Source organism: Helianthus annuus, chromosome 2 (genome assembly GCF_002127325.2).
Source record: "Helianthus annuus cultivar XRQ/B chromosome 2, HanXRQr2.0-SUNRISE, whole genome shotgun sequence".
Taxonomy (NCBI): domain Eukaryota; kingdom Viridiplantae; phylum Streptophyta; class Magnoliopsida; order Asterales; family Asteraceae; genus Helianthus; species Helianthus annuus.
Genome location: NC_035434.2, coordinates 54,783,185 through 54,792,398, shown reverse-complemented (window position 1 = coordinate 54,792,398; position 9,214 = coordinate 54,783,185).

The window sequence follows — 9,214 nt, the reverse complement described above, 5'->3', positions numbered from 1 at the left end:
TAATAGAAAGTGATTTGTAGGACAATTTGTTGATGTTTTGAATCAAAAGTAATCATCGATCTTTTATAGAGTTTAAAAACGCGTCTACATGGTAAATGAAGAGGTTAATTGTAATTGTGACAATCTGCTTTTGTTCTTTGAACTTCAAAATTTTGTCCCTTGGGTTTCTTGGTATTTAATTTTACAGTTTTCCCATAAAAGTTAGGGGTTGAAAAGGTTTTTGCATTAAAAGACTGTTGTTTTGAAATATACATTAATATGTTTATATTAAATCTACACGTTTTCACAATTACAAATTTCAGTATATAAACTCATTGTAACTCCACCTGTTTTTCATCACGTTTTCCTACGAAGATATCATACTTTCAGGAAAGTTGAGTAATATAGTATATTCAAATGGCGTCATTCACAAATGCAAAATCAGATGATTTAAAGCAGCGTTTTGTCAGGCAAATCGAGGAACAGGTGTATGAAGATAGGGTTACTCTTCAAGAGCTGAAGAGATGTTTTGATGGATTGCAAGTTAGCCTGTTCACTAGAGAGCAGGTTTGCAGAGATCTTATGCGGATGCCTTCAACTTCCGTTCGTGAGCTTTGTGTTGTCAGTAATATAGAGTGCGGTGATAGAGATGTGCAGTTCATGGCGATGCTGAAGGACATACATTGAGAGGTTCAGCAATCGATGGAGTTGAAGGTAAAGTTTCTTAATTCTTGCTGTTATTGTTAGATTTGAACTTTAATGTTGTTCAGTATGTGATATAATTATTGGACTTTTAGTTTTAATGTCATGAATAAATGAATAAATTTTAATTTTATGAATCTATGTTGTGTTTTAGTTTTACTTATTTTATGTTTGAGTAAGATTTAGATTATGTTGATGTTGAATTGTGTCTGAACATCTGTTTGGTAAGTCAACAGAGGTTTAATAGTATCAAGGGTTGGTTTGATGGTGAACAGATGAGTGCAAAGATAAAACAAATGTTTAGAATTTGATCATTGATAGCAGTTTTTTGAAGAATCTGAGCTCCTGCAAATTACAGAGAGTCAATATTTGGAGTTGTAAAAGGTCTGTTTTAGTTAAAGTTTGGTAAAAGAGAACATTTGCTGATGATGAAAAAACTGTGTATTCTAACGACTGTTGATTTACCACTGTTGACTAAATGAATAAATTTTAATAGTATTAATCTTTATTGTCGCATCTTCATTTTAATTATTTCAGTCATTCCTAAGTATTATTATATTTTTTTTATTTATCAATAACAGTTTTTTAGAAGAATTTACAGTATATTTTGGTGTTATAAAAGGTGTGTTGTAGCTAAAGTCTGACAAAAGAGAGCATCTGCTGATTAATAAATGTCTGAAGAGGCAAAGGTCTGCTATGGGTCAACAGATGTTAACGAATAACAGATGATATTCAATCTTAAAATGCTTAACAGAGGATTTGACACTAACAGTGGTTGGGCTAATGATGAATAAGTATTATTATTTAAGGTCTGCTATAATAAGTATTATTATATAATTTTGTTTATCAATAACAATTTTTTGGAAGAATTTACGGTATATTTTGCTGTTATAAAGGTGTGTTGTAACTAAAGTCTGACAAAATAGAGCATCTGCTGATGAATAAATGTCTGAAGATGCAAAGGTCTGCTATGGGTCAACAGATGTTAACGAACAACAGATGATATTCAATCTTAAAATGCTTAACAGAGGAGATGACACTAACAGTGGTTGGGCTAATGATGAATAAGTATTATTATATAAGGTCTGCTATAAGTATTATTATATAATTTTGTTTATCAATAACAGTTTTTTAGAAGAATTTACGGTATATTTTTCTGTTATAAAAGGTGTGTTGTAGCTAAAGTCTGACAAAAGAGAGCATCTGCTTATAAATAAATGTCTGAAGATGCAAAGGTCTGCTATGGGTCAACAGATGTTAACGAACAACAGATGATATTCAATCTTAAAATGCTTAACAGAGGATTTGATACTAACAGTGGTTTGACTCACACTGTTCCCAACGACCAACAGAGGTTTCCAAACAACTGTCATCGGTTGTCGCAAGAGAGGTTCTGACGTGGACAGATCTTAGCCATCAAATATTTGTAACTACTTCCACGTCAGCATTCACTTCTTCTCTCTATATAAAAGCTGCTTCATCCCTAAATCGAGGTTCTACCACTGCCTTCTTGAATTCAAAATTCTCAAAAACAGTTTCCAACATATTAAAAACCCTCCAATTTAAACCCTATTTCATCCCCAAATCACCTTCTTCTCCGATCATGTCTCTGAACATCAAAAACCCTCACAACTACCTCCCCATCTTCGAGAAAACCAGCAAAAATACCATCTATCACTCAATAATTGACCTTTTAACGTCATCAAAATACAAATCAATTCTTACTGCTGATGCTCCGGTTTATACAGAAACACTACAACAATTTTGGTTTAATGCTGAAATAGAGTCTGAAGATAATAATCTAGTTACCAGCAGATCTAAGGTCGGGGAAAGTGTGGTGCGAATTTCTCCCTTTACATTTTTCACTACATTTGCATTGGACGACTTGGGAGTTAAGACCAAATTTGAAAAACTTGAACTTCATACAGAGTTCATTGAAAGGGGGTATGATGCACAATTAAAGTAAGTTACTATCTACAAACCAAACTTCCCTCCGCCAATGAAATTTTTGTTTCATACTCTTTTAACTTATCTCTCAGCCAAGACCACCGGATTTAATGAGATACCTTTGAACATTCAGTATTTGGGTTATGCTATTTTAACAAAATCTGATTACAATTTATCACAAGCACTGTTTTCTGATTTGTTGAATAATGTGAAAAATGTGAAAAAAATTGAAAAAACGTGTTCGTAGTAATGCTTTTCTGTTGTATCCAAGACTTCTAAGCTACTACCTACGAAAACAAGTGTAACAAATAGATTTTGAACAAGGTGTAGCTTTTTAAATAAATAGTCTTACAAGTAAAACTTTTACTAAACTTATGGATAAAGAGTCAAAAGTTTTAACAACGAAAACAAAGGGAGATGAGCCTGTTTTAGATGCGTCCGCATCAGTTGCTCAAACTTCTGTTGTTGAGCGAACTGCTCCTGGTGATCATGACACCACAACTGGTGTTGTGAAACACACACTAGGAAAACACAAAAAGAAAGCTGTCACATCCAAAAAGCCCACCAAAACCAAACGAAATAAAAAGGTTCCTCTAGAAGATGAGATCCCAGAGGTTAATGTAGTGACAACACAAATGTCACTTGAAACCATTGCTGCTACTTCCTCACAGTTGTTGGAAATATCTCAACCCATCCAAACTCCTCATGTATCCTCACAAAAGGATCATGTTGTAAGTATAGGGACACCACAACATGAAGTAGACCTTTCATATGAAAGTGTGTTTAAAAGTCCCTCTCCCAGGGCAATCACGCTTTCTACACCACAACCCTTGAGTCAAGTTCAATCAACAATATTACCTCTATTTGAAGCAATTGAATTTCAGTAAGAAAACAGTTCCTCTAATGCACATATTACTGAGAGTAGATCGCAACAAATGACTGTGTCTGAACCAATTCAATCTCCTATCCTACAAACAGTTGAGGAGGTTATCCTCGTTGAGTATTACGAAACTCTTGGTGGTAGTTCAAGTGGAGCAGCCACTATGTAACACCTCGAAAATCCCTGTCCATTGAAATAAAGACACGTGTCATGAGAGACAGACGTGTCAGGAAAACCGGATCAGATAAAAGATGTACGATAGGATTTTAGTAAAAAGGGCGTTATGTTATTAAAATACCTCTGAACGGCCCAAGGGTGACATGTTATTAAATCACCTCTGAGCGACCCAAATTTTTATAAATCCCAAGATCCTTAAACCGTTAGATAAACATCTTATAGAATAACCGGTTGTTTCCAAATAAATAAAGTTCCATCTTCTATATGGACTACGGATTTGACAGGATTATTACTACTGGAAATGCTGAATAAAATCCTTGTAAAAGGGAGTCAAAGATAGTTAATTAAATTGTCCAACTAATATGAGAATCCAAGACTTGTTCTTGGTGATTCCGTCAAATTAAGCATGCCATAAGAGTCCAAGGTATCAAAGTTCATGCAAGCATGCAAAATCTGAATTAGTGGACCCTACACTGCAGTAAAGGCATGATGTTTCGGCATTTCTAAGTTGCATGGTCAAGACTTAGAAGTTTTAAAATTTTTGCCCTCTGACCATCGGTTACGGACCGCAAGGCCCCAGGCTTACGGTCCGTAAGGAGGGTACCTGGGCGTTTTCAGCAAAGGTCGGTTACGGACCGTAGCCTTTTCAGCATACGGTCCGCAAGAGGTGCTTACGGACTGCAAGGTCTTACGCTTACGGTCCGTAACAGATTTTGGACAGCTGCCTGTTCAGCCCGTTACACCGACTTAAAAGGATGGTTTTCGAAATCAGGGGCTTGCTAGGCAGTATTTAGCCTATTAGGGACACTTGGGTTGATCTTGTAACCATTCTAGGCTAGCTTGGCATGATCTTGGACCTTGTAGTTCACTATATAAGAGCATGAAGTTGTAACCATTTCATTTGCTCATTTGAAACATTGGTTCAAGACTTCTCTGGAGCTTCCCTGGACAGCAACCAACTCTCATTAGGTCCCTAATCCTTCTTAGGACTCTTGTAAGTGCCCTTAACCTCCCTTAATCCTTTCTAGCTTAGTTATTTAGCTAAAAGTCAAACCGTCGTAATTAAGGTTTGACTTCGTGATTAATTAAAATGTGCTCTGTCAAATCACGAATTAAAAGTACCTTTAAGTAGGTAATTATGTGGGTAACAAACCCTTAAAAGGGTATTTCCAGATTCTCACTCTAACTATGTTAATTGTCGAGTCAAAGCTTGTTATAAAAAGTCAACAGAAAGGTTATTTGCGAATAAATACATAATTAGCAATGTAGGTTACATGCAACCTGTTTGATCATTAAAATAACTTTGTAATTAATGTAAGAACATGTTCCAACATGTTCAACTCGACAATTGTCAGTTTAGGCTCGGTTTGGAGCCGAAAGTCACAAAGTTTGACTTCTGCTTTGACTTTCAGTTCTAACCCGTTTAAGCCAAGATTAGGATTGCCTTAGAGCTTCTTTTGAACCTATTTACATGTTAGTATAACTCTCTGAGATTATACAACTTGGTTCATTGGATATCCTATTCACATGCATGTTTCCGTTAATCGCTTATATGTTGACCATTATGCCCATTTGACCTTAAAACGTGATTTTTGAAAATGTAAAAGGGTAAGCACCTTAGCTACTGATTTATAAACTTGCACCCAAAATTTGAAGTCAGTTTGAGGTCTAGATTAAGAGTTATGCTCAATAGCGTAATTAAGAGCTTCTTTGATAATTAAATGGCGTAAATTATGTATAGCCTATCAAAACCCAAATTTTTTATACCAAACTTTTTACCCACTGTTATAAAATAATATTTTGGGATTTTTGGTGATTTTTATTTATTTTTAGGCTGAGCATAACTTAGTGTTCTAAGATTAATTCGGTTTATGCCGGTTTTGCCTTTTTTAGCCATAAAATGAGTTTTACAAATCCTTTTGACCTCAAACCAATTTCTACTGATTTTTTATGATAAATAAATTATTTTGAGCCTTCTGGAATATTAAAAATATCAGCTTTTTACAGAAAACCCCGAAATGGCTCCAAATCGCCTTTTTAGGCATTTTTAACGCATAAGTGTGCACTAGAACCTTATTAAGCTTAAGGGTTTGAACCTACTGATGTAATTAGTAAATTTTTATATTCTAAACAGTAGGCAAATCTTTTGAACTCAGAACTCCAGAATTGACCTTTTAGGAACATGTGAAATTACCAAAATGCCCCTACGGTGCATAGTAAGGTTAAAGATAATAAATTTCACATAAATTTGATACCCTACTGTTATAACTTAGTAAATTAAGTATATTTACTAATATATTTAGACCTGTAACTCAGGTTATCATTTTAACCCTTTTTCACCTTATAAAATGACCAAAACGCCCTTATGAGGCATAGTTTTGGTTTAAAATCATTTGGGGCATAATGGAAGGTATCATTCTGATATCACAACATATTTTGAGCATATTGACTTCAGAAACTTGTATTTGACTCTTATGGTTACTCGTTACGCATTATACGCGTTCGGATCGGCTTATGTGACTAGTTTGGCCATATTAGCCGAAACGGGTCAAACCATATCTTTTTTGGTCTCAAAATCCAGAATGTGATTATGTTACCCATATAAAACAAGTGTGCAAGCTTGTTGGGACAAAACCACATTCTAAAACGGTCTTCGCCTTATTGTGCGTTTAAAACCGTAATCTTTATATAAAACTAACCGGTCTAAGCTTAAGACCCGTTAGGATTCTAATAGGTTATTAAAACCTTAATTTCCAGATCTAGGAGCCCAGTAAAAGCTACGTGCACTCGTTATATTTGGTTTATACTTTGCTCAGGTAAATACGTTTAACTTATTTTCCCTATACGGGCTTGGGGTACGGTATATAAAATACCGCTTGGTCGGGGAATTGACCTTAACCGGTCTTGGTTATGTGCAGTCAGATTAACCCGTTTGAAAATGCTGTTTTGTTTGTTTAACGCCTTTGGGGGCTTAATGACCATGTCCCGGATATCCTTGGCATCATTCAAAGAATGGCCACGACCTTAGCACTCGGGTGTAGGCGTACACCCGTAGTGTTGTACAACATGTATAATCGTCGGTACGAGAGAAGTCTCGCGGCGGAATTATATTAAGTGGTGTGTCTATTAATCTTTAACCCGGCATGACCCGGGCTACCGAACGCAGAACGAACATGTAATTCTTTTACAAGATTATTAAGCAAATAATTATCCCAAGTTATAAAAAGTTTTATGCCACGAGCATTTAAATCAATTTTAAACATTTTCAAAATGAGTCAGTTAAATTGTATTTACCAGTGTAAACTGACGTATTTTCCAAAAAGACTAAGTGCAGGTACTACGTGTAATAGGCTGGTCACTCCTTAAGCATCCATAGAAGTCTCGCAAGCTTAGGATGCATGAAGTCTGTTGAAATGAAGTTTCCTTTTTATTTGATTCTGCCTGTGGATTCTATTTCGACATTTTGTGATACTCGAATATTACAATAATTTAAGTTGAAATGAATCTATCTTTGCTTCCGCTGTGCATTATAATTTGTGTTGTTTGACTATGATGATATCAACTACGTCACGTTAATCCCCCTCCGGGCCCACCGGTGACACGTGGAAATTAGGGGTGTGACACACTACAACTGTTGAACCCATTGGTGATCAGTTGGACAGTGGTTACATCATTAAGACTCCCTTGAAGGCAATGACTGATGAGGTTACAATTGTAATCTCTGCTTCAGTGGGAAGTCCCCAGAACGAAGAAAAAGGGCCATATGTTTCTGATGATATGGAGACTTCTCCTATTATCAAAGTAGGTGATGAATTATCTTATAAGGATTTGACGGTTAGAGTGTCTACCATTAAAACAGATGTTGTTGAAATGAAAGAATTGATTAAGCAGATGATAGAGCTTTTTAAAAGTCAACCTACCAGACAGGAAATTGCCAATGAGCTTTGGAATTCTATGCAACCCATCCTTCAAGCTCAGAGGAATTTGGCTGAAAGTAACCGCAATTTCAGCTTGGAATTTATCAGAAATTTGGTTAATGCCAGGTATAAAGACACACAAGCAGACATTATGAACATTAAGGAACATCTGTTGAAACTTACTGGCTCCACCTCTACATCAATCTTTGAGAAAGATGATGATGATGATGATAATGATGCCAAAAAGGGGGAGAAAGATTCACTGAGAAAGTTGCCACTAGATTCAAAAGCTAATCCTACAGAAATTGTATCCCCTGCTCAACCTAAAACCCAACCTTCTCCAAAAAAAACCACCACAAAAGAAGGAGAAAATACCTTGCACACCATCATCACCCATTTTGTCAATAGATGTTGGGAACACAAAAGTATCTACAGATGTTTGGTACAGCTGCTGAGACACTAGTTGTTTCAGCAGAAGTTTGTCAAACATCTGCCATGATCATTTTCACTACACCAACGACAATCCAGCCATCTCCAACATCACAAAGATTTCCCATACATTCATCTTCACTACCAAAACATTCTCCTTTACCAGAAATCATCTCCACACGTAAGAGAAAAACTCATATCGATAGAATCACAAAAATGAACAATGATCCTCTGGTAAAGCCAAATCCACCTAATTGGAAGAAAGTCAAAACAGTGGACTCAGATGAGGTATTGAAGTTTAAAAGAATGAGAGCAGAGCTTGTGGCTGCTGATTATGGTCCAGTTAGATCCATTGCTAGATGGTCTAAACTGAAGATAGTTGAGACCTACAAAAAGTTGGAAGAAGTTAGAGCTGAACATTCAAATGTTCTTCAAAGCCCAGTCTATCCTACAACTGCTGTTCTGTCTCTAAAAATCCGTACTCCAAAAAATCTTCTCTCATCATCTGATTTGTCTGAATCAATTGCAAATTTAGTTAGCAGACCACGATCACCAAACTCATCTTCAATAATTCTTTGCCCCAGAAAACCAACTGATCCAAAAATAGTAAAGTGGAAGTCATGCTCAAAAACCCAAGTATTTACTTTGATCAGATCAGATGGTAGTGTTGAAGAGATTAAAATGGATAGTGCATATAATCTGAATGCATACGATCTTCAAGATTTGTTGGACCTTCAACTTGAGAGGGATGATGAAGAAGACATGTTCTCCCTAGACTTTGAACTACAATTCAAAGGACAAATCAGGGAGATGTTGATGAGAAATAAAAATCAATAATAAAGAAGGGTTTCCGTATCATCTGTTATATAGGGAGATTGTTGGATCAACAGCTGTTACATTGTTTGCAGTGGCATATTTAACCAGATCACAACATGTAGCAAAGGACATGTTGCTGCGTAACAAATTCTTGAGTGAGGTTTGATGTGTGTTGTTTAGGCAGGTGATCGTATGTTCTTAGTTAATGTTTGTTAAAGTTAAGTTGTATTCGAATTTTATTAAGTTTGTGAGACATCTTTTATATGTACTAATGTTTATAACAATTTACATTGTCAATGGGTGGATACTCTCTTTTTTGAATAAGAGAATGGAAATAATCATATGTAACTGATGAATTTTATTAAGT